The following is a 24,481-nucleotide window of genomic DNA, read 5'->3' on the forward strand; positions in this document are numbered from 1 at the left end:
AGCTTTTTGATACCTCTTAAATGAAGGATCAACAACCCCACACTGTTGAAAATGAAACTGGAGAGTTGAGAAAGAGTTCTTGGGGCTTTGGGAAGAATAGAGGTAAGTCATCCAGTGGGAGGCAACACGAAGTGAGAACTGACTAGGAAGGAAGTTTTTCTTCAGATAACCTTGGAAATGACCTTGATTTAAAATAAAGGGTGTGGTTCTTTCCCTTTCTGAGCAGAACGAGAGAGATGTGCACCATAGTGGCAAAACCCCTGGGTCCTGGGCTGGGAAAGGCCCTCAGATGTGCTGCAGGTGTCAGATCAAGTTTCACATTTCTGCTTGCAATTTAGGAAATGTTTGGTTAGGAAAAATGTTTGCTTTAACATTGCATAAATAATGTCCATCTTCTACAACTGTTAATCTAATAACCCAATCTTTCAAAAACATTATTAGTGGTCTGGGGCCAGCTTGGATCATCTCAACTTTTGCCAAATTTTGAATCCTATATTCACTGTTCTTCATAGGAATCACCTTTCTTGTCGTAATGTAAATAATGAAAGTAAATTCTGAGCTTGCTGCTAATCTATTCAGTTATAGATGGAGTCGAGGTGTTTGTTAGTAGTTTCTACACAATATTGATTTGGATAACTCGCTTTGTTATGTCACTTAACACATACTTCTTGTTTCACTTTGTAAGCATTTTCTCCAATTGTGGCTCAAAAAAAGTTGTAGGCAGTCATGCTAATTTAGTTTGTCATGTTTTTGAGGTTTTCGTACTTTCTCTTGGAAAATGTATTGTCCAAGCTCAACCCATAGATTTGTATAAGAAATTCTTCTTTAAATATTTCTCTACCATTAAGGAAAATGTGGCAGGCTTGATGGCCAATATTATAATAGTATTGCTATTGAAATAATGGCTCATCCTTTAGAAAGTTGTTTATGCCAGTGTAGGTTAATTGATAAAAGAATGTCTTTCCAGTGGTTTACACTAAGGACCCATTGCATATCAGGTTGACCTGTGCTTTCTCTGAACTTTTCATATGGTAAGAGTGAAATTCCCACAAGGTGAATTCAGGGGAGGTAGTTTTGCTAATAATTATCACTGGCCTAAGGAGTGTGGTTTTAAGGAGAAACGTTAGGAATAAGAGACGATGGCAAACAAGACTTTGGGGAACACAGCAAATGATGTGCTCCCCAACTCATGAAAGGCAATAGAAGAAACTGGAGCATGGAACTTAGGTCATCGGCATGAGAACAAGCAGCATCCTTTCTTTCTTCCGCTGGTGGTGTTGAAACTCCTTCTTAGTGGAGCTTAGAATGGTGTTTTCTGGTTCTTTCTTGATGAATTCTCTTACTTGTTCACATGTATGGGCAGGCACTAATGCAGTGTGAAAATGAGTGTGGAAGCACTGTCATCACGACACAATAGATGATGCCCTTTGAAGCAGTGGCATGTAGCGCGACTGATCGGAAGTTAAAACTTGTTTTTGGACAGCTTTCAGAATCTTTGTGCCTTAAGCAGAGGAGCACAGTGGAAACACTTAGGGGCCACCCCAGTTGTCCATGAGGCAGCTTCTTTATCAGCCAACACAGTGTTAGGCACAAGGTAGGACCTCAATGAACACTTGCCGGATGGCTGTGTCACAAGTGATGGTTTTCTGTAAAATCCCCCAGGACAGATGGAAGTCTTTTTGGTCTTTTTTATTTTAATCGAGGTGTAATTTATAAACAATAAGATGAACATATTTAAAGTGCATCGTTTGAGAAGTTTGACACATGTATACACCCATGAAACTACCATCACAAGACGACAGATCGTCACCTCAAAACTTTCCTGTGCTCCTTTTTACCTTTTCCTCCGACCTACTGCTCCCCAGTTGCTTTCTGTATTTCTTTCTAGCAACGTAGATTAGTGTACATATTCTAGAGTTTTGTATGTTGCAGAGTTTATATATTCTAGAGTTACATATACATACTCGACTAGTTTCTATGTTCTGGAGTTTCATATGCGTGGAATTATGCAGTATGTGGTCTTTTCTGTCTGGCTTCCTTCACTTAGCATAATTACCTTGAGATTCATCCATTCTATTGCGGATACATATCAATAGCTCCTTCCTGCTAATTGCTGAGTAGCATCCATGCTATGGGGAGTCCACAATTTGGTGGTCTAGTCACCTGTTGACGGGTGTGTAGGTTGTTTCCTGATTGGGAACTATTCAGATAAAGCTGCACTGAACATTTGAGTACAAGTTCTGGAATGGACATTGCTCTTTTTCTTGGGTGGAGAGCTAGTAGTGGATTGCCTGGGTCATATGTTAAGTGTGTGTTCATTTATTTGAGACGGCCAGACTGTTTTCCAAAGTGGTTGTACAGTCGTACATTCCCCTGACAAGTGGGTGTGAATTCAGATTGCTCCATTCCCTTGCTAACACTTGGTATGACTATTCTTCCTAGTTTCAACCACTGTAATAGCTACAGGGTGGTGTCTCACTGTGGTTTTAATTTGCATTTCCCTAGTGATTAATGAACTTTTTATGTGCTTATTTTACCATCTTTATGTCTTCTTTGGTATAATGTCTGTTCAGCATTTTTGCTCCTTTCTTTTAAAAATTGAATCGCTTGTTTTTAATTGGATGGTTCAGTTTTGAGAGTTCTTTATGTATTCTAGATAAGTTCTTTTGTAAGATATATATATGATTTGCAAGTATTTTCTCTGAGTGTGTGGCTTATCTTTTTATTCTGTTAGCAATTGTCTTTTGAAGAGCAGAGGTTTTCCATTTTAATGAAGTCCAGTAATTATTATTTTCTTTTATGATTCATGGTTTTTGCTGTTGTATCTAAAAACATTGTATAAGCCAAGGTCACAAAGCTTTTCTCCTATGTTTTCTACATTTTCTAGAGATTGCTGTCCTTCATTGATTGATACATAGTGTCTTGAAAACCATTTTTTTCATGTTTCTTTTTGTTTGTTTATTTGTTTTTTTCCTGAGAAGTTTTGGTTGTTTCTGGTGGAAGGGTAAATCCAGTCCATCTTACTTTGTCTGGAAGGAGAACATTCTTTAGGGAATCATTTTAATTCTAAAACCTTCATTTTAAATTATATTTTAAAAAAGTTTGCTCTTAGAAGTAGCCTAACAGAAACATCTTGAAAGCTCTATTTATATTCCATTCCAGACAGAACATTGAAAAATGCATTGTAAGTCTAGAGGGACCTTTCTAACATTCGTGCTTACTCAGACTTGAGACTGCCTACGGCTTTTTCATTAGAGTAAATTAATGAATCAACATTTGTGGAATTTTCTTCTAGGGAACAAAGAGCTACACAAGGACTGGCTCTGTACTTAAAGCCTAGTTCTGATCACCTTGTGAATAAAAGAGTATTTGTTCCTAAGGGTCACGTGAACAAGAACCCTAAGAACGTAAATCAAAGTTCTGCTTAAAAAGTGGGCATATTATGCCACCCCTCAGAACACATGTCCACAGAACTTGGGACATGCGTGCACAGCTCTCGAGACACATGTACGTAGTTCTTAGGACATGGAAACTTCTATCCATTCATTGAGGTCAAGGACTATTTATATTATGATCAGTGTGTAGAACAGTTAGTAAATGTTAATTGATACTGATAGTATTTCTTAAAGGCAAAAATGTCCCTTTCCTATTAAATAGTTTCAAGGTCATACATGACTTTGTAATCGATTTTACTTCATTGTGTATACTAGCAAGAACGTGCCTCATGCCTATCACAATCGAGGCTAAAAATGAATATACAGCACCAACCCAACCCCCAAATAGCTTAGATTCTAGAGAGGCAGCTGGAGCATAATACAAGGCAGAAGGTAGTCAGGTGCTGAAATTGGTCACCTGGGCAGTGGGACCTTTGCGAGCACATGTGCGTCCATTCATTCATTCATTCATTTATTCGTGTATTGATGAGCCCCTACCATGTTCTAAAACTAAAGATGCAAGTGAGAACCGAATGCCTGCCCTTAGGAATCCCATGTGTCTGATGATGGAAGGTGTTCATTTCATTCAACAAACACTTTAGTGTCTAAAAGTGCCAGGGAGTGTATGAGGGGCAAGAGACCCAAAGCTTGGCTTGCAGGAGCTTTCCGCCTGCTCGGGGTGACCGGACAGCACGGTGCAGAGCAGAGTACAGACAGCTCAAGATGCCAGCTTACCAGCAGGCATAGGCTCACTCATGTTTATTCTGTGTTGATGGAAAGCCTTACTGAGGAGGGATAGGGGCCAACTGTGCTAGGCAAGGGTCACAGAAGGCGCCCAAGGTGGTGTCAGAGGAGCTTTATGTCATGGAAGAAGAGACAGTCCCAAAGAGTAATTTCTCAAGGTCCATAGGTAGCCAGTGGCAGCTGGAACCCTCTTGACTCAATGTCTGGTGCTCCCGGCACCACCCTCATGATGAAGGAGAACTTCAGGCTGAGAGCAGCTTCGCGTTTTAGGCTGGAGCATCTTTGGGAATTAGAAAACTAGCACTGAGGAATGTTAAATGCAGCTGCACAGCTCTGCAGAGTCATTTGGATCTTCCCCGGCATCTTCTGGAACGTATTGCGTTTGTCAGGCACAGGTTACGTGTTGAAGGCAGTGAACCTGGTGTTGTAGTAAAATGTCATGCACATTTAGCAGTTCCCAAAACCAAATGTAAGATCTGCCTCCACCTGAGCTGAGCAGGCTTCATTATGGAGACCTCTGTCTCTGCGTATGATCGTTACACTGGGTGAGAACTACCTGTTGGCTGGGCAGGCACCAGTGTGTCACTCAGACACTGGATACTGTTGTTTTCATGACCGAGGGAAACTGTGAGGGGCATTTTGCTGAATAACTGCTTTCTGTGGTTCCAGAGGGAATACTGGACAACTGAAGTGGCTCTTCTTTAGCCAGGCTCTCAGAGCCAGGGTTCCCTTCTGCCAGGGTTGGGAAGGGCAGGCAGGGGGAGACGGGAACATCTGGTGATACAGTAACTGTTACACAGGCACACGGGGGAGACTTCATTCTTTACGTGACAAGGGCGTTCCACTTCAGTGACACAGTCACCAGCAGAGGAGATATTGCTGCGGGCTGCCGAGACTTTTAAATTATTTTGAGATGCTCAGTGCTCATTTAATTAGCGGGTGCTTTTGCATCCGGGCTGTGGTAGTGGTAATTCCCATCGTGACTACCCTATAGGTGGTTTTGAGATAGATGCAGACCTATTTTAAGCATTTCTTACCATGTACGGAGGAATGCGAGCCACAAGTTTGGCTCGGCCCACCATTTGGGCAGCCTGCTGCTTCCACATTTAATTCTGTGGAATTAATTTTTACATTTTAATTTTTACATCTTTCCAGTCAGTTTCTCCTCAGGAAAAGTTGTGAAACCAAAATAAGAGCCCGCCCCAGAAATGTGACCCCTGGAGACAGCAGCAAGAACGGAGCCTGTGGTGCCGCACCACCATTTCAGTCAACTTGGGTGCTTTACTTAAATGTTTTGGCCCTCAGTTTCTTCACCTGTAAAATGGGAATGATATCCATCTTGTAGGGGATTGTAAGAAGTGAATGAAATAACCCAGGAACTGAGGTATCTGCCCCACCAGTCACTGAACATATGTTCACCCTTCACTTCCCCATTTCCCCATTTGAGTTTGCCCCACATCATGTCTCTGCACCACCAAAGAGCATCCATCAGGCAGTTTTAATCTACTTTTAAGCACAGACAGCCAAACAGGTGCATAGCGTGTGCCTTCCAAGAGAACAGTTGGTAAGATCAAGCCAGGAAACAGGCAGCCAAGACCATCCCGTAGTGTGGGACTGGCAGCATGGACGTCCTGTGGAATGAGTCACTTAGAGCAGCCATACAGAGCAGGGCCACGGCACGTCACATCTCAGCGCTCACCGTCAGCATTCTGTGCTTCCTGCTCATCTATCGGGGGGACTGGAGTTATCGTTCAAAACCTGTTGGGGTGGACTTGAGCCACTTTCTAATTCGCTGAAGGGACTAAAGGTGTTTGATGATGGAGATAAATGATGGCAGATGGCTGGGCAGTGACCATCAGGAAGGATCGATGCTGGTGAATGGAAAATCCTTGTCCCGGTGGTTATCAGAACACTGCTGATAATAGACAAAGGCTGGCCATGCTGCTTCAGCATGTGGAGAGAAATGTCCCTCTCTTCTCATTGCTCGTGGTGACAGTGAAATGAGGTTATTTGATTCTATATCTGTAATAGGGTGTCCAGTGCTGGCACTTCCGTGTGTGTGTGTGTGTGTGTGTGTGTGTGTGTGTGAGAGAGAGAGAGAGAGAGAGAGAGAGAGAGAGAGAGAGAGAGAGAGAGAGAGAGAGATTCAAAGCCACATTCTATCTCACTGAGTTAAATAATATAATTGTTAGCAGTGTTATACTTCCTTCTTTGACAAGACAATGACTGAGAAAGATTCTAAAAAAAGGAAGCGTTGTTTATTCCAGAGTAAGCTAAGTGAGCAAAGCCTTGTCTTCCAGGGCACCAGGGGAGGGGAGGATGCAAATTGTGTGAAGATCCACTCCTCCTGAAAAAGAAATTTTCATAGGTAAAGACTCCAAATGAAACGAGTAATTGAGATGTCAGATCTTACTGTTTGTGTAGTTGGTGAAACCAGAGGGAGAGTAATGAAGTTTTCAGTGTCTTTCTGCATTCCTGCAGTACATAGAGACCAGTATTTGCCTTGACAGATTTTTCATTTCAAGGGTATAACGTAGTATGGAATGCATTGTCCCGGGTGAATTATGCCAGTAAGTGCTTATTTTCATTTAAAACAGTTTTATGTTTATATAATTGGGTAAAAGCATCAAATATATTTAAAACTAAAAAAGGGAGGATATAGAAAAAATAGGTCAGAATGTCCTGTTATTTCAATACTGTGGATAAATAAGGAATTGATGACTTTGGGTGTGACGTGGAAAGGTCCGGGCGGTTCAAGGATCAGTGTGTTTTAGATGCTCATAGCTGAGCCGCAAAGCCAGCTGGAAGACGCAACCCCTCGTAGACAGGAAGGCTGTCCTTACCTGTCGCTCCTTCTTTGTGCTCATGGCTTAAGGGCAGCGTCGGACAGTGGTCATGACTTTGCCTCTCCAAGCTCCCCTCGTTTGTTGTGGGTTCCCATTGTGAGAAGCCGCAGAACAGCTGGATTACTGTTTTCCTAAACCTGTTGAAAGAGATCTGAATAACCAGGATGCTACATAAAAGAAGATACTTTCAGTGCCCAGTTGTTTTAGACTTTGTGGAATGAGCCATTCCCATCTTGGTTATACTTTCTAAGCAGTCTCCATGGGGCTGTGCAAAGGAAGGGCTGCTGCAGGGCTCTGCATCTGAGTGAGGGCAACGCTTCTGCGACGTGAGCCCCCTGACAGGCAGGCACGCAGACGGCAGCCTCCACCAGGCCAGGCCTGGTGCTGGTGCTAAGGAGGCAAGGGCAGAAGTGAACTGGGAGCTAAAAAGCTGCACGGTAGGTGCTCCAAGTGGACTGTGAGCACCCTACATGGAGTATGAGGGAAGATAGATGGCAGGTCCAGGGGGCCACAGCAGGAGAGGAGGGAAACGATTGCTGAGCCCCAGCGACAAGCAGGAGTTTGCCTAACAGATGAAGGGAAGCTCTTCCACGTCAAAGGAGTTCAGATCCCAAGGGAGAGAAAGCATGGTGATTTTGAGAAAAGGAGAATTTCATTGTATCCAAGAGCATCAGGGAGGAACGGAGAGAAATGAGGATGGAGACAGTGAAGGAAGGTATCTGTGAACCGTGTTATGGAAGCTGCTGAGGGATTTTGAGCACATCTCTAGAGAATCTAGCACTGCTGTGTCCAGTGCAGAAACCACTAGCCTCATGTGGCTGTTTACATGGAAATTGATTGAAAACAAGTGCCATTTAAAATGGAGTTCCCATGTTCAGGGCTCAGTAGTCGCGTGTCGCTAGTTGCAGTGCAGAGTCATGTTGGACAAAGCTGAACTAGAGAACCTGTCAGAGGAGGGCAGGTTAGGATGCTGCTGAGGTGATGCAGGTAAGAAGAGAGGGGGCTAAGAGCAGGGGAGGTGGGGGGCCAGGGAGATACCTGAGTGGTAGAATGGATGGCTCTTGGCGATGATAGGAGATGGAGGTTGAGAGGGGAGGAAGCAGGTCTAAGGTGGCCCTGAGGATGTGGACATAGCGAGCTGGGCGAGGCGGGGATGCAGGGGGCGCTTTCTTGGAGGACACACTCCGTGTTCTGCGTGTACTGCAGTTGTGGTGCCCTTGGGACAGCCCGTGGGCAGTGTCAGGTGAACACTGGCCCTGTGGAGACTCAGGTGACAGCGCACGGTGCTCTGTGACGCCTGGGGGTAGATGGAACTGAACCCAGAGAGAAAAACATCCGAGGCACCAAAAATGGGAAGGTGCCTGTAGAGCTGGGAAGGAGCAGCTGCCGAGGTAAGATAAGCAGGTAAAAAGGGCGACACAGGAGACAAGCCAGCAAACCCCCACTGTGTGAGTGAGGGGTCAGATGGGCAAAAGCTGCGAAAGGTCGGTTAGCAAACAGCCTGGAAACTTGCAGTAGCCATAGCAACAAGGAGGTTATTAAGAAGAGTAGCTGACTGATTTAACTTGGGATAATGTTCACTAGGTTGACAGTAATAATCGCAGAAGCCAGAAAGCAAACAGGACAAAACTGGGAGGGAAAAAAAAAAAATCAAGATGTCCAGTAAAGCTCCTTAGCAAAATTGCTTTAATAGAAAAGAAGTGAGTTTTTCTGTTATGTGACATGTATGTAAGTGAGCATTTTAAATATAGTTGAGAGAACACGCAAAGTTTGCGTGTTTATGTTTTAAGTATAGCTCAGAAATCACAGTAGCTTAGCAAATTCTCTTTGTAAATAACACGAAAACAAACGGTATAGACTTAGACCCATGTACGAGTAATTTTGAATTAGTGAAAGCTTTGTGATGTACTATATACATGTATATAGTATGTACAGATACATAGATGGAGGTGAGTGGCATTTGAAGAGATGTAGGTGCAGACAGGAGTTTGGCCTTGACGGCATCCATGGCACTTCACAGCTGATCGTTCATTTCGAGTCATGATTTTATCAGTGATATTCTTCCTCAGTCCTTTCTCACCCGTCACTTTCATATTACACTTTAATTATAATGACAGTTAACGTCCACTTGCAGCCCCAGAACTCTCTCGGTTGCTCATGGTTTTCCATGGCCACCTTCATGCAAAACCTGGGTTATTTCCTTACCTCTTTGGAAAAGATTGATTTAAAACATTTACCATATTTTTCTGGGTATAATATGCCCTTTTTGCCCAAATTGGTGAGGGAAAAATAAGAATGCGCATTATACATGCGTACTACTAATTCTGTAGCTATATAAATGTTTTCAGTTGTTTTATTTATGCTTATGAGTTAAAAGTGTAATATAAATAAATAAATGCTAAAATTCCTTTATAATACAAAAAGCAAGTACCTAACTATAAACAAATCGAAATTTGAATTAAAAAATTACAAAATTAAAACGAAATATTTTTTTCTCTGAAAGTTTGGGCCAAAAACGTGGGTGAGCATTATACACAAGAGCACATTATACATGGCAAAATATGGTAATATTTTCAGTGGCTAATATTTAGACTATTTAAGATAGTGCTTATGAACTGCTGGTCGATAGCCAGGCAATATTCTATTACTAAGATGCAGTTGTATTAGATTTGAGAGAAATAAGAAAAAGGAAAAAAAAAAGCTTCAATATAAGAGTTTGTCATTCCTGTTTTTTAATCATGGTAAAATACACAAACATAAAATTTACCACTTTAACCATTTTTACCTGTATAATTCATTAGTGTTAAGTGCTTTCACATTGTTAGGCAAACAATCTCTAGAACTCATCATCTGCACAGATACTCTCTACCTCTTAAACAACTCCCTGTCTCCCCTCCCCCCAGCTGTAGCAACCATCGTACTTTCTGTCTCTATGAATTTGACTATTTTAGGTACCTCATATATGTAAACTTATACAATATTTGGCTTATTTAGACGGGTTTATTTCACTTACATATTATCCTCCGGATTTCTTCCATGTTGTAGCATGAATCAGAATTTCCTTCCATTTTAAGATTCTAGTGTATGTTTATACCACATTTTGTTTATCCATTTATGTGTTGATAGACACGTCGGTTGTTTCCACCTCTTGACTATTCTGAATAATGCTGCTGTGAACACAGCTGTGCATATATATCATCAGGATTCTGCTTTCAATCCTTTGGGTATATTCTTAGAAACAGAATTGCTGGGTCACACGGCAAGTCTATGGTTAGTATTTTTGAGGAACTACCAAACTCTTTTCCAGTTTTGTTTACATCCCCACCGAAAGGGCACGAGGATACCAGCTTCTCTACATTCTAACACTTGTGATTTGCTGTGTTTTTGATAGTGGCCATCCTCGTGGGTGTTAAAGTGGTGTCTCATTGTGGTTTGATTTGCATTTCCCGAATGATTAGTGATGCTGGACATCTTTTCAAGTGCTTATATGTCGTTTGTGTGTCTTCTTTGGAGAATTGGCTAGTCAAGCCCTTTGCCCATTTTTCAGTTGTTTTGTTGTTGAGTTGTAGGAGTTATTTACATGTGCTGGATATTAACCCCTTATCTAATATTTGATTTACAAATATTTTCTCCCATTTTGTGTTTTGTTTTACGTTTTGATGTCAAAACCTCTCTCTCATGAACTTGTAATAACAGTAAGTAGTTTCTTTTAATCCTTAACTGGCAAAATTAAAAGTTGTGTCTAATCCCAATTTATTTAAAGAGAGGGTAAAAAAATATTTTTTCTTGTGATAACCACTTCTTTGGCTTCGTTATTAGTGTTTCATAAGTCGTATGCCGACAGAATCTGCCATTTTTGGTAGCTCGTGTTGAAAATCTGTAAGAGAAACGCTTGGTAAGACTGCTGGGGAAAAACTAGGACCTTGCTTTGTTTGGGGATGTATAGAGGAATTGTTCATTCCATTTCTACATGGCTCTTGGAGATTTATGAAGCCATAGGGTGAGCTTTTTGGGAAAAAAAGTATCATGTGGAAAGAACCACCGAGGGTCTTGGAAGCCATGCTCATAGAAAATCACATCAAAATCTAACCTGACACACAGGAATCTCTTCCTAATCTGAAATATGTCTGGGGAAGATTTGGGAAAACGACCTCATTGTCTAACACCTGTGTCAGTAATTCCCCCCCTCTTATGCCGCCTAAATCCCTCTTCTTACAATATATAATAACCATGTAATACCTGGGATTTAGCTCGTGCCTTTCTTCCTAAGTCCTGCCATCAAATCCTTCTAATATCTCCATGAGGCAAGGATGAGTAAATATTACTATTTACACTTAATCACCTCATCTTAAGTCCTTTCTCTATAAAAAAGGAATAATAGTAATATTTACTCCCCCCCCCCTTTTATAGAGAAAAGAATTAAGACAGGGAGTGATTAAGTGCATTTTCCCAGGTTTCTAAGTGAGGCCGGAGTGGAGTGGGGAAAGGAGCACCTGTGGAGCCAGCAGTGCAGAGCCAGCCTGCACCTGGTTGCTCCTGGTGGGTTAGGTGTCGCACTGGGGCCCCACACATAGAAGGGTCTCACTCTGGGCTTACTATTCTGCTGTCACCATCTTGAAATTGTAAGTCATCTTTGAAGAAGGGGCCCCACAAGTAATGCAGCCTGTCCTGGGCAAAATAGAATCGACTTCAAGGTCATGTTGATCAGAGGCGATGATGAGTGGGAAGGGCAGCTTGCAGCCTGTGGCGCAGCATGCAAATATGTCTGTCTATGAAGGAAGATCACAGGGGCAGGGAAGGCAGAGAGCTTACGTGGAGCCGAGCGCGAGGACTGAAGAGGCCCAGAGACGCACTGATACACTGGAAAGGAGCCTTAAACCGAAGACCACAGTTGACCTAAAAATCAATAGTAAAAAAAATGTCATACTGGAGAGAGACATTGTTAAGCAATAGAAAAGAGAGACATTATTATCAGCACTGTTGTAGACTAAGGCGGATCATTTTAAATGAGATTGAAAAGGCCAGGAAGATAGATGCCAGTTGATCAACTTTGTTTATCAAGGTCGTGGTTTAAGGGACTAGAAAGTGTATATGGTTTCACACAGCCCATCAGTATTTACAGATTCTGTATTTATAAAGTTCTATACTAGTTAAAATTTGTGTGTAACACCCAAATACTCATGGTACTTTTGCCATCATTCACAGAAGTGCAGAGCAGTAAAATATTTGCGTCGCCCATAGTGCATGTTTCCAAATAAGGTCACACAGCTGAGGTGCTCCCTCCTGGTTTCAGCTCTCACACAGTAAATACGTGTTCTTTTCATGGTCTATTTAGTGCCACATTTTTTTTTTTGCATTGTCATTGGTGATTTTGCCATTTAAAATTGTCCCCAAATGTAGTGTTGACACACTGTCTTGTGTTCTTAAGTGCAAGAAGGCTGTGATGTGCTTTATGGAGAAAAGAAGTGTGTTCGATAAGCTTCATTCTGGCATGACTTAAAATGCTGTTGGCCATGAGTTCAGTGTTAAGCAATCAGCAATATACATTAAACGAGGCGTCTTTAAACAGAAATGAACACGAAACAAGGTTATGTATTGATCATTTATACTAAAAATGTTGTGACCAGTAGCTCATGGGAACCTAATCCTGTCTTTCCCCTAGGAGGAAGGGTTCACTATTCGCAAATTCACTGAAATGACTATATAACAGAACTTAACTGCCATGAATAATGAGAATCAACAGTAACTATATGTGACCTACAGGGCGTAGGGTCAAAGGACAGTGACTCCTAGAAGTACAGCTAAAAATGGAAGACATGAGTAATGGCAAGTCAACATTTGGAGGACAGATTCTAGAGCCTTTAGATAATGGCTTCAGTTACCTTGTTCAACCCCTTTATGTACAAGGATTCTTTCTAAATCATTCCCTAAAGGCTCGGAGAATCTGTATAATATTTGGAAAGCTAGATCTAGCTACCACCGTATCTCTTGCTTCACAGAGTTTCTTTTTTTTCGCATTTAATATTTCTGAAACCAGGAGACATCTTACACTTGATTTACATATTTTAACAAAAACCAAAACCCATTCTCCCATAAGCTGTTACGAAATCCTTCGCATGCCTGCCAATCTAGGGGTCAGCAAACTTTTCCCCTAAAGGGCCAGGCAGTAAATACGGTAGGCTTTGAGGTCCCCAGGATCTTTGTCACGACTACTTGGCTCTGCCATTGCAGCACGAAGGCAGCCATAGATAATATGTAAATGAATGAGCTTGGCTGTGTCCCAGTAAAACCATTTCATATAATTTCCATATGTCACAAAATATTCTTTTGATTTTTTTCAACCATTTAAAAGTGAAAAAAACAAAACAAAAATGAAAAAACTTACAAAAACAGTTATTGGCCCAGATTTGGCCTGCAGGCTATATAGTTTGGTAACTCCTGATTTCATTCAATGGCCTCATAGAATCAAGGGAATACATTAGACCACTTTGGTCTCAGGTACGTGGTTCAGAAGAGGCAGTCTTTGGTCCCTTGTTGCTTAGTGTTGCTTTTCTGTGAGAGAGTGAAATACGGATTTAACTGCTTAATCTTGATTTAACCTGATATTAAAGTTGGTAACTTATTAATATAAACAGAAATTGGTTTAGATTTTTACATTACTCAGTGTAGTGTACAATGGCAGCAAGAATCTAGGAAATATTGAACACAAAATCAGGAAAAGTTCATACTTCTATATACAGTAGCAGGCCGATGCATTTTAAACACAACCCTTTCATTAGAATTCCTTTGTTCATCAATGTTCTAATTATCCCTTTATCTTGAAACTCTACTTTCCCCTTTTCCATTGTGCCATTTTTCTTTGTGTTTTTCACATGTAATGTACAATAATAGACCTTATTCACAAGAAGGCGGAACTGCAATCTAGAACGAGGCTCATAATACAAGGAAACTTAAACAGGGTGGAAATTAAATAAATTTAAATACAAAAAACGTTAGAAGGAAATTGAAGTCATCTTGCTTGGCACAGCATCCAAACAACATATTCTGAAGATTTACTATTCATCACTGAGCAGAGATCAGTGATTGGCTTTTATTATAAAAACGGTGATGAAGAACCAATTAAAATGTAACCTCCAATAATAATCAGACGCTAATGGATAGAAGTCAAGGGTGAGTTTTCAGAAATGCCCTTGATTGTTCATGAGATGCTGAGCTGTACCTACTTCCCACCCGAGCAGCAGCCCGTTCCTGGGCAGCTGGTCTGACCCAGACTGTTCACTGCTCGAGGCTGCAGCAGCCTCGACTCCAGAACAGCCCTGTGAGGCCACACAGGACAACCCTGCCTCCCTGTCCACCAGGTGCTGGCGCTCTCTGGAAGCAGAGCCAGAGGGAACGTTTCTGGCCTGGAGCCCTGGCTTTGGCTACCCTCACTGGGGTTCCCCTTACCTACAATCTGCAGGCAGGGCTCACAGCAGCGCCAGCAGAGCCCTTTGGAGGCCTGTCTGCTGCCTCAGGGAGACACGTGAATCCAGACGCTCCCTGTCCCTGTCCATAGACTAGTTGTTGGGAGGAGAGAGCAGCCCTTTTGTAAAATCACGAATCAACAAAAGCTCCCCCCCCCCCCAGATGGCGGCTTTGCTGCCAGTGCTGCCACAGAGCCCCCGAGCATCAGGCTAATCCCCCAAATGCCTTGCAAAGGCCTAGAATTTAGCTGACACACTAGTGTGCTCGCCGGTTAAGTGTTTAGCTATGAAATGCCTTTTGGTGAGCATTTAAAGACCAATCTTCTCAGATCGTTTTCTGATGGTACCTTTTTTACTGAGCTCTAATTGACATAATGTCTAAGTTTAAGATGTACAATGTGCTGCCACAACACTTGTATATCGCCACATGATTATCACCAAAGCATTAGCTAATACCTCTATCACGTCACGTAATTATCATTTCTTTTTCGTGGTGGGAACAATTAAGATCTCGTCTCTTAGCCAGTTTAAAGTTTATGATACAGTATCGTTGTCTGTAATCACTGCAGTGTGCATTAGATCTCCAGGACTTATTTCTCTACTGGTTTACCCTCAAACATCTGCCCAGTTCCCCCAGCCCCTAGTAACCGCCATTCTACTCTCTGTGTTTGAGTTTGCTTTTTCGAATTCCACATGGAAGTGATACCATTCAGTATTTATCTTTTTCTGTCCGACTTATGTCACTCAGCATAATGCCCTCACAGTCCATCCATGTAGTCACGGATGGCAGGAGCGCCTCCTCTCTCGCGGTTGAATATACCCCATTGTATACACATGTACCACTTCTTTGACACTTAAGGTTGTTTCCAGATCTTGGCTACTGTGAATACTGCTGCAGTAAACATGGGAGTGCATGTGTCTCTTCCATATCCGGTTTTCATTTGCTTTGGATGTAGACCCCGGAGCGGAGTTGCTGGATCATATGGTAGTTCAATTTTTTATTTTTTGAGGAACCCCCATACTGTTTTCAACAGTGGCTGTACCAATTTGCATTCCCACCGACTGTGTGCAAGGGTTCCCTTTTCTCCACATCCTTGCCACTACTTGTTACTGTCTTTTTGATAATAGCCAATCTGAAAGGTGTGAGGTGACATCTCCTTGTGGTTTTGATTTGCATTTCCCTGATGATTAGTGATGTTGAGCAACTTTTCATGTACATGTTGGCCATCTGTATGTCTTCTTTGGAAAAATGTCTTCAGTTCCTCTGCCCATTTTTAATTTGATTATTTGTTTTGTTTGTTTTTTGTTACTGAAATATATGAGTTTATTATATATTTTGGATATTAATGCCTTATCCAGTACATTTTCTTCCAATCTGTGCATTGCCTTTTCATTTTGTTGTTGTTGTTGTTTCTTTTGCTGCACAGAAGCTTTTTATTTTAATATAGTTCTAGTTGGATTTTACTTTTGTTGCTTGTGCTTTTGGTGTCACATCTGAAAAATCATTGGCAACACCAATATCAAGAAGCTTATTTTCTATATTTCTCGTAAGAGTTTCATGGTATCAGGTGTTATGTTTAGCCTTTAACCCATTTCAAGTTAATTTTTGTGAGTGGTGTAAGACAGGGGTGCAACTTCATTCTTTTGCATTTAGTTATCCAGTTTTCCGAACAATTATTGAAGAGACCGAGTGTCCTTGGCTCCCTTGTCAAATATTAGTTGACCATAAATGCAGGTGTTTATTTCCGAGCTCTCTTTCTGTTTTATTGGTCTGTGTCTATGTTTATGCTAGTACTTTAGCTTTGCAATATGGTTTGAAATGAAGAAATGTCATGCCTCCAGCTTTGTTCTTCTTTCCCACAATTTCTTTGGCTATTCAGTCTTTTGTGGTTCCATACAAATTTTAGGATTTTTTTTCTATTTCCAAGAAAAAGACATTGGAGTTTTGATAGTGACTGTATAGAATCTATATATGGCTTTGGATACTACGGATTATTTTAAAAAACATTCTTCAGTTTCTTTCATCAAAGTCTTCTAGTTTTCATTGTAGAGATCTTTTACTTCCTTGGTTAAATTTTGTCCTAAGAATTGGGACTTTGATGAAAGAGACTACAGAAGACACAAATGGGAAGATATCCCATGTCCATAGATCGGAAGACTTAATATTTTTTTTAAATGTCCGTAGTATCCAAAGCCATATATAGATTCTACACAGTCACTATCAAAATTCTAATGCCTTTTTCTTGGAAATAGAAAAAAAATTCCTAAAATTTGTATAGAACCACAAAATTCTGTTTTGTTTATGTTGCTATCGTGAATGGGATAATTTCCTTTATTTCTTTTCTAAATGTTTAGGTGTTAGTGTATAGTAATGCAACTGATTTCTGTATGCTGATTTTATATCCTGCAACTTACTAAATTTGTTGATTAGTTTCAGCAGTTTTGAGGATGAATCTTTAGGGTTTTCTATATATAAGATCATATCAAGTGTAAATAATGATACTATTACTTCTTCCTTTCCAATGTGGATGCCTTTTATTTCTGTCTTTCCTAATTGCTTTAGCTCGGACTTCCAGTATTATGTTGAATAAGATTGGTGAAAGGGAACACCCTTGTTTTGTTCTTAATCGTAGAGGAAAAGCTTTCCATTTTTCACTGTTGAGTACGTTAGCTGTGGGTTTGTCAGGCTGTGTTGAGGTAGATTCCTTCTATATCCAATCTGTTTTCATCATGAAAGCATGTTGTAGTTTGTCTAATGCTTTTTTCTGTATCTATTGAGATGATTATGTGATTTTTCTCTTTCATTCTATTAATGTGGTGTATCACATTGATTTACATGTGTTGAACCGTCCTTGCCATAGCAAAGATAAATCCCACTTGGTCATGGTGTATAATCCTTTTAATGAGTTGTTGAATTTGGTTTAACATTTTGTTGACCATTTTATGTATCTCTATTAATCAGGGATATTGGTCCCTTGTTGTTTTGTTTTCTCTTGTAGTGCCTTATCTGGTACTACAGGATAATGCTGGCCTCATATAATATGAGTTTGGATGTGTTCCCTATTCTTCTTTTTTTTTTTTTTTGGAAGAGTTTGAGAAGGACTAACAGTCATTCTTTAAATATTTGGTAGAATTCACCAGGGAAGCCATCTGTTCCTGGGTTTTCTGTGTTGGGAGGTTTTTGATCACCAATTCAATCTCCTTACTCATTATTGGTCTGTTCAGATTTTCTATTTCTTCCTGATTCAGTCTTAGCAGGTTGTATATTTCTAGTAATTTATCCATTTCTTCTAGGTTGTCCAATGTGTTAGCATCTCACCGTTCACAGTCGTGTCTGTGATCTTTCGTATTTCTGTTTTATCAGTTGTAACGTCTCCTCTTTCTGATTTTATTTGTGCCTTTTCTTTTTTTTTTTTTTCTTGGTCTAAAGATTTGTCAATTTTACCTTTTTGAAAAATCAGATCTTAGTTTCATTTTTTTCTATTATTTTTCTTGTCTCTTATTTTCTGCTCACTTTGATCTTTGTTGTTTCTTCCTTGTGCTAACTTAGGGCTGAGTTTGTTCTTTTTCTAGTTCTCTGAGTTGTATGTAAAGTTAGGTTGTTTATTTGAGATCTTCCAACTTCTTAATATATGCATTTATCACTATAAACTTTCTTCTCTGAACTTCTTTTGTAGCATCCCATAGGTTTTGGAATATTTTGTTTCCATTTTCATGGTTTTTTGTTTTTGTTTGTTTTTTCCCTTTTGATTTCTTCTTGGACAAACTGGTTGTTCAGAAGTGTTTTATTTTCCACATATTTGTAGATATTTTTCAGTCCTCCTCTTGTTTTTTACTTTGATATCATTGTAGTCGGAAAAGATACTTGGTATAATTTCAATCTTTTTAAATTTGCTGAGACTTGTCTTGTGTCCTATTATATGGTCTATCCTGGAGAATGTTCCGATGCACTTGAGAAGAGTATGTATTCTACTTCTGTTGGATGAAATGTGTCTATACATGTCTGCTAGGTCTGTTTTTCCTAGTGTATGGTTCAAGTCCAGTGTTTCCTTGTTGCTTTTTCTGTCTGGAATAACATGGGTATTGAAGTCCCTTATTACTATTGTATCTTCTTGATGAATCAGCCCCTTTATCATTATATTTTGACCTTCTTTATCTCTTGTGCTCATTTTTGGATTGAAGTCTATCTGTTTTGTCTGACATAAGTATCTACCTCCACTTTCCTTTGGTTTTCATTTTCATGGAACATCTTCTTCCATTCCTTCACTTTGAGCTTATGTATGTCCTTAAAGTGTGAGTCTCTTGTAGGCACCATACAGTTGGGTCTAACTTTTTTATCCATCCCGCTACTCTGTGCCTTTCAATTGGCAAATTCAGTCCATTAACATTTAGAGTTATTATTGATACATAAGGACTTATTAATGCCATCTTACTTTTTCTCGCTGGTTTGTATTTCCATTGTTTGTTTTTGTCTGTTTCAGCCTATCTTTGTAAATCGTTGGTTTTCGATGGTGATGTGCTCTGTTTCCCCTTTCTTTATCTTTTGTGCATCTACTCTAGGTTTTTGCTCTGTGGTCACCATGAGGCTTATATACCATGTCTCCCCGAAAATAAGACCTAACCGGAAAATAAGCCCTAGCATGATTTTTCAGGATGACACCCCCTAAACATAAGCCCTTATGCGTCTATTGGAGCAAAAATTAATATAAGACCCGGTCTTATTTTCGGGGAAACACGGTAAGACACCCCATAGATAAAACAGTCCATTTTAAGCTGACAGCAACTTAAATTGTCTATAAAAGCTTCACTCTTGTACTCCACCTCTTATATCTTTGATGTCATTATTTACCTCTCTTTATGTTGTATATCAATAAATTACAGAAGCTGTGATTGTTCTCAATACTCTTTTCCTTTGAACTTGACTATAGTTAAATGGTTAACAGCATCCTCTCACAGAATTCGAGTTTTCTAAATCTATTTACCATTGTGTTGCATATTTTCATGTCTCTGATTAGCATCTGTTTATTTCAGCTTGAAGAGCTCCTTTCATCATTTCTTGCAAGGCAGGCCTAGTGGTCGTGAACTGTCTCCACTTTTGTTTGTCTAGGAAAGTCTTTATTTCTCCTTCATAGCTGAAGGATGACTTTGCCAGATAGAGTATTCTTAGCTGGCAATTTCTTTCAATACTTGGAATATCTAATCCCATTCTCTCCTGGCCTGTAGGGTTTCTGCTGAGAAATCCACTGATAATTTAATGGGGGTTTCTTTGTAGGTTATAATCTTTTTTCCCATGGCTGCTTTTAGAATTCTTTCATCTTTAATTTTTGACAAGTTCTTTGTGCATTGAGATAATAGGATGATCTATTAGTTTTGTGAACTTGCATATTCAATTCTCTCCCCAAGTTTGGGAAGTTCTCAGCTATTATTTCTTTAAATTAACTTCCTACCCCTTCTCTTCTTCTGGAATCCCAGTTATTCTAATACTTGTTCTTTTGATGACATTCCATAGATCACATAGGCTTTCTTTTCTCTTTTTCGTTCTCCTCTAACTGGGTTATTTCACGATTCCTATCCTCTAACTCACTTAGTCTGTGTTCCACTTGCTCTGCTCTATCACAGATGCTCTGTTTTACATTTCTCATTTCACTCATTGAGTTCTTCAGCTCCATAATTTCTGGTTCTTTTTTTATGATTTCTATATTATCAGTAAATATGTCATTTTGAACCTATAGTTTTTCATGAATTGTATTTGAGTTTTCTGTTAGCTCATTCAGTTTCTTCAAAACGGAGATTTGGGATTCTTTATGAGCAAGATCACAAAATTACATGGCTTTGAACTCGGTTATTAGAAATTATCATTTGATGATGACATGTTTCCATGATTGTTAACATTCATTGGATTTCTGTATTGCTACTCTTATTTCAAGTTGCAGATACCTCCTTAAATCTTTGCTAGTGTCTTCAGATTAGTATTCTCTTTATTGGTGCTGATGTTATCTAGCTTTTCTGCCTTTGTAGGGGTACTCAGTACTCTTGCCTTGCTCCCCCTTGTGGCAGAAGTCTTAAGCTTTTTAGGTCTTTGGTTCTTGCCACTCACCAGGCTTGCTGCTGGAAGACTCTTGTTTTCCAGAAGGTGGTGCTATGGTTTAAGTTAGTGGTTTCTCCCTTGACCCTGTGCTGTTTCTGGGGTCACTCCCTACTGGGTCTTGCTCTTGCCTCCATACTTGGAAGTGCACACAAAGAGCCCACCACGGAGTGAGGTAGGTGTGGATTTGGCAGGTGGGGCATTGGGGGGTGCCTGCAGACCCAGTAGGGAGATCCCCAGGTGTTGTGTTCCCAGAGGCTCATGGGTAGACTTCCTATTGAACACAGTCAGCAGGGAACCTAGTTGTTCCTTTAATGCCTTTTTATATACTTATCTGCCTCTTTTCCAATCTCCTTCCTCCCAGTCAGGAGGTCCTGCTGAAGAGAACGGGGCTTCTCCAGCTGAACCCCTAGGGTAGCCAGGCACTCACTGTGCCTGACACCCCAATAGTTCAGCCCCGTCCATTGTTGCCTTGGGCAGGGGTGCTGCTGGGCAAGTTGTCTCCACTGCATCCAAACTTTTTTTTTTCCCCTTCTCCCATGGCGTGCTGCAATTTCCCCCAGGGAAGGCTGGATTTCTGCAGTTTCCCTCTTGTCTGTGGGTATCTGCCCAGGTCAGCAATCTCTAGGTTTTTCCCCCAACTGTGGTAAAAGGGTGTGGTAGGTGCACTGCTCTGCCGGTTCCACAGTTCATAATAAGGTGTTTACCTGGTCCTGGACGAAGGGTGGGCAGGACTCCTCCCGTGGTGTAGAGGACACACAAAGGCACTCGTTCATGGATGGATGGCCAAGTCTTTGTTGAAGTGGGGCGGGGTCACAAAGGAGGCACCATCTTACGCTGCCATCACACCTGATGGTATCTTTCTGATTCTTTTTCTCTCAGTCACATGTAGGAGGCCTTCAGGCCTCTCTTAAGTGCAGCCTCTAAGAGCTTCCCAGGAACACTCAGCAGAGCACTGGTTCCACTGTGCTGTTAAAGGTTATATCTACTTCTGGGTGTAGAAACAAAAGCTGCTAAATCTGGGGTCTGTTGCACCGAGTTACTATCATGTTTAGCCCACGTACGTCTTCCGCACTGGATGAAGGTTTTGAATGAAGTCCATACTCCTTATATAATCCCTGCACAACACTGTCCAGTGGCCACAAGGCAACTGCAGGAACACCTGGACTATATAATCAGTCGCTGGCCATTTCATTACTGTCACAGAATTCAGAGTTAAACTCTGTATCTTTGCCCCTAACCCCATCAGTAGAGCTGCTAAAATTCTGATCTTTGACAATAAAGCTTCAAACCTCCCCGCCATGCTCATTTCAGACAAAAGCTCGATCCTAATTAGGTGAGAGTTCTAGAGTCAGCAGATAACTTCTGAGAAATGAACATGCTGTTGAAAGCACAGGGGACCCCACTCCAGGAAAGCTGTCCTTCAGGTGCTCCGTCCCCACTCAGTGGTTGTACAGCCCTAGAAGAGCAGCAGCAGACCCTCCCTGCTTGGCAGGCACCCTGAGAGGCCACTGCTTGTGACGTGAGCTGGGCAGGGGGAGAGGCTCCGGGTGATGACTCAGGGAGAGTGGGGAAAAGGCACTAGAGAGCCTGATGGCTTCATTCATCAGAGCCAGCAAATGTCTGCAGCCACTCTGACCTCCCCAGGCTCCTCTGACAGCTGTGGCCCATTGGGCTGGATAAATCATGCTGAGCGTCTAGCTCAATAAACCTCTGTGATCCCAACAGATGCATTTTTGTACAGAATGAAGAGTCCTCGCACAAGACTCTTTCTGATTCCTACTAATGTAGGACCCTTACTGATTATAATTAGGGTTCTTGCTTCTCCATCTAGCCCAGTGTTACCAGGAAAGGCCAGTGGGAATCAATATTGAGAAGGCAGCCCAGGCCTGGCTCTTTGTCTCATTGCAATGAAGGCATTCATGCTGCCAGGCCATCAGCGGAGAGCTTTTATCTCTGTCGCCATGACCACCCTCCCACTCCCATCCTGCTGACCACAGAGATCAGGAATGGGGTTCATGGCATACATACGAAGTCACCTTAAAACCCAACATAAACAAGTGGAAGGAGATCGGACGACAGGGAACGATAAAAGGGGTTATTTTTGTGTACTGATAGATGAGGTTTGCTTCACACATTGAGTTTTGTATTATTAGTGCCACTAAAATGACGATGCCCATTTATATTACCCAGTGTGTGTTTGGGTTCATTGACTAAAACTAGCAAGCCAGCACCCTAAAAACAATTACTGCTGCATTAAGTTATTCCTGGGCATGGAAGAGGTTGGAAAAAGCCAGAGGAGCAAGGGCCTCAGCTCCTTACCTGCTCAGAGATTACAGGAAGGGGCCTCTCCTGGGAGCTGCGTGGCTGCATGGGTGGTTCCCGTCCTCAAGATGCTCACAGGCCGTGTGAGGAGCTGCCAGTGGGAAAGGTTATAGCGGTGAGAGATGTGAACCACAGCATAAAGCAGACATGGTGTCACCTGGCTCTGCCACTAATTGGCAAGGAATTTACAAACAAAATATGGCATCTGTGCGTTCAGCAGAGAGAAAGGATCTTAGGCTGGGGCTCCCAGTAGGCCTGGGGCCGGGGAGGTGACCGCAGGGAGGAAGGGCAACAGTAGAAAAAGGCTATACTCACATCATTTGAAGAGAATGAGTGACATTTTTAAAAAATGATTCCATGCCGTGGGGCCGAGGAAACTTCTGGATGATCCCTAGAGGGCTGTCCACACAGAGTCATCCTGAAGTGATTTAAAAGGTGGCCTTTGAGAAGGTCTGGCTCTCCCCCCACCACACACACCAGGCCTGTGGCAGGCGCTGATGAACACAGCTCCTCATGGTAGTTTCCAACTTTGCAGGGGGAACAGTGGTTTGGGCTCTAGTAGATACTATTTAGTGACGCACAGCCACCACCCAGCAGCGCCACCTTCCAGGGTGTGACCACAGCCTGGCCTATCTCTGCCAACTCTCTGTACTGGGGGCAGTAGCCAGTCCTGCCCTAGAGGGGGTTGGGGACAGCATCTAGTGAGGGCTTGTGTACCGTACCTGTGTGTACTCTTGTTTCCTGGCTCCTCTGGGCTCGGGCAGGGGCCCTGCCTGCTGGGTTTCTCCACGTGCACCCCTGCATTGCACCAGGCTGACACCTAGGAGACACCCATGCATATGTGTTAAGACACTTCATCATGACACCTCCATTTGGCGCAGCAGCCAGTGTCTGCTGGCTGGCAAGGTCCCTCCTCACCCCGTTTTTCTCGCCCAGCTCTAGGCCTAGACCACCTGCAGCTTCGCCTCTCCTGTGTCTTGTATTTTCCACAGCGCCGGCGTCCCTGTACTGTAGCAGCATCCCACCTCAAACAGGTCCTAAGGGCCGGGGCTTGTGGATCTGGCCCAGGGGCTGCGTGAGGTCAGGCCTGCAGAGGACTCTGGGAGGGCTCTAAGGGGCAGCGCGCACTTGGCGGCAGAACCTCCCGCCTGGGCCAATGTGGCCATTTCTCACCCCATGACGGGGGCACCTGGCTGTGGTACTCACAGATGATCCCTGACGTCACCCCCTGCGGTTCCTGGCTCCGGGTCTGCTGGCTGGCGTCCTGCAAAGGTTTTCAGCCTTGTTCCAGGGCAGGCTGGGCCCAGCAGGATTCCGAGCAGCTGCTGAGGTTCCCTAAGCTTCCAGCCCATGAAAATCCTGGCCACCCCAAGACAGAGCCCTTTCCTGAGAGTGGCTGGTGGTGACAGCGCCCTCTCCCTCTCAGTGTCCGTAGGGTTAGATACCTGGCCTGGAGCTGCCAGGGCAGTGCCCCCGCCCCAGCAAGGCCCCATCCGTTCACAGTTGGCCAAGGCATTACTGTAAACAGAAGCTCTGGGTAGCAGCTCATGACTGGCAACAAGCTGCTTTCTCAGTCTCTGGAAC

At 42.2% G+C, this 24,481-nt stretch overlaps 1 protein-coding gene and 1 long non-coding RNA gene across 7 annotated transcripts in view; one reads left to right on the plus strand and one right to left on the minus strand.

Moving 5' to 3' along the window:
* Positions 1–24,481, plus strand: part of NR3C2 (nuclear receptor subfamily 3 group C member 2) — a 310,553-nt gene that overhangs the window by 280,622 nt on the left and 5,450 nt on the right. The window lies entirely within an intron of this gene.
* LOC109446904 (uncharacterized) overlaps positions 1–24,481 on the minus strand; it is a 27,192-nt gene continuing 2,711 nt past the window's right edge. Inside the window, exons 3-12 of one of the 3 annotated variants that reach the window (XR_002137289.3) lie at positions 24,104–24,161; positions 23,620–23,717; positions 23,213–23,315; positions 22,895–22,988; positions 21,280–21,563; positions 13,410–13,576; positions 11,837–11,920; positions 10,038–10,901; positions 7,022–7,161; positions 1–6,525 (exon numbers count right to left, since the gene is read on the minus strand). This is a non-coding gene — a long non-coding RNA (uncharacterized LOC109446904). The remainder of the gene's footprint in view (positions 6,526–7,021; positions 7,162–10,037; positions 10,902–11,836; positions 11,921–13,409; positions 13,577–21,279; positions 21,564–22,894; positions 22,989–23,212; positions 23,316–23,619; positions 23,718–24,103; positions 24,162–24,481) is intronic. The other 2 variants (XR_012498192.2, XR_012498193.2) reach the window with 2 other exon arrangements.

Source organism: Rhinolophus sinicus, chromosome 15, assembly GCF_057876585.1.
Source record: "Rhinolophus sinicus isolate RSI-liver-muscle chromosome 15, RSI-T2T, whole genome shotgun sequence".
NCBI classification, from domain to species: Eukaryota; Metazoa; Chordata; class Mammalia; order Chiroptera; family Rhinolophidae; genus Rhinolophus; species Rhinolophus sinicus.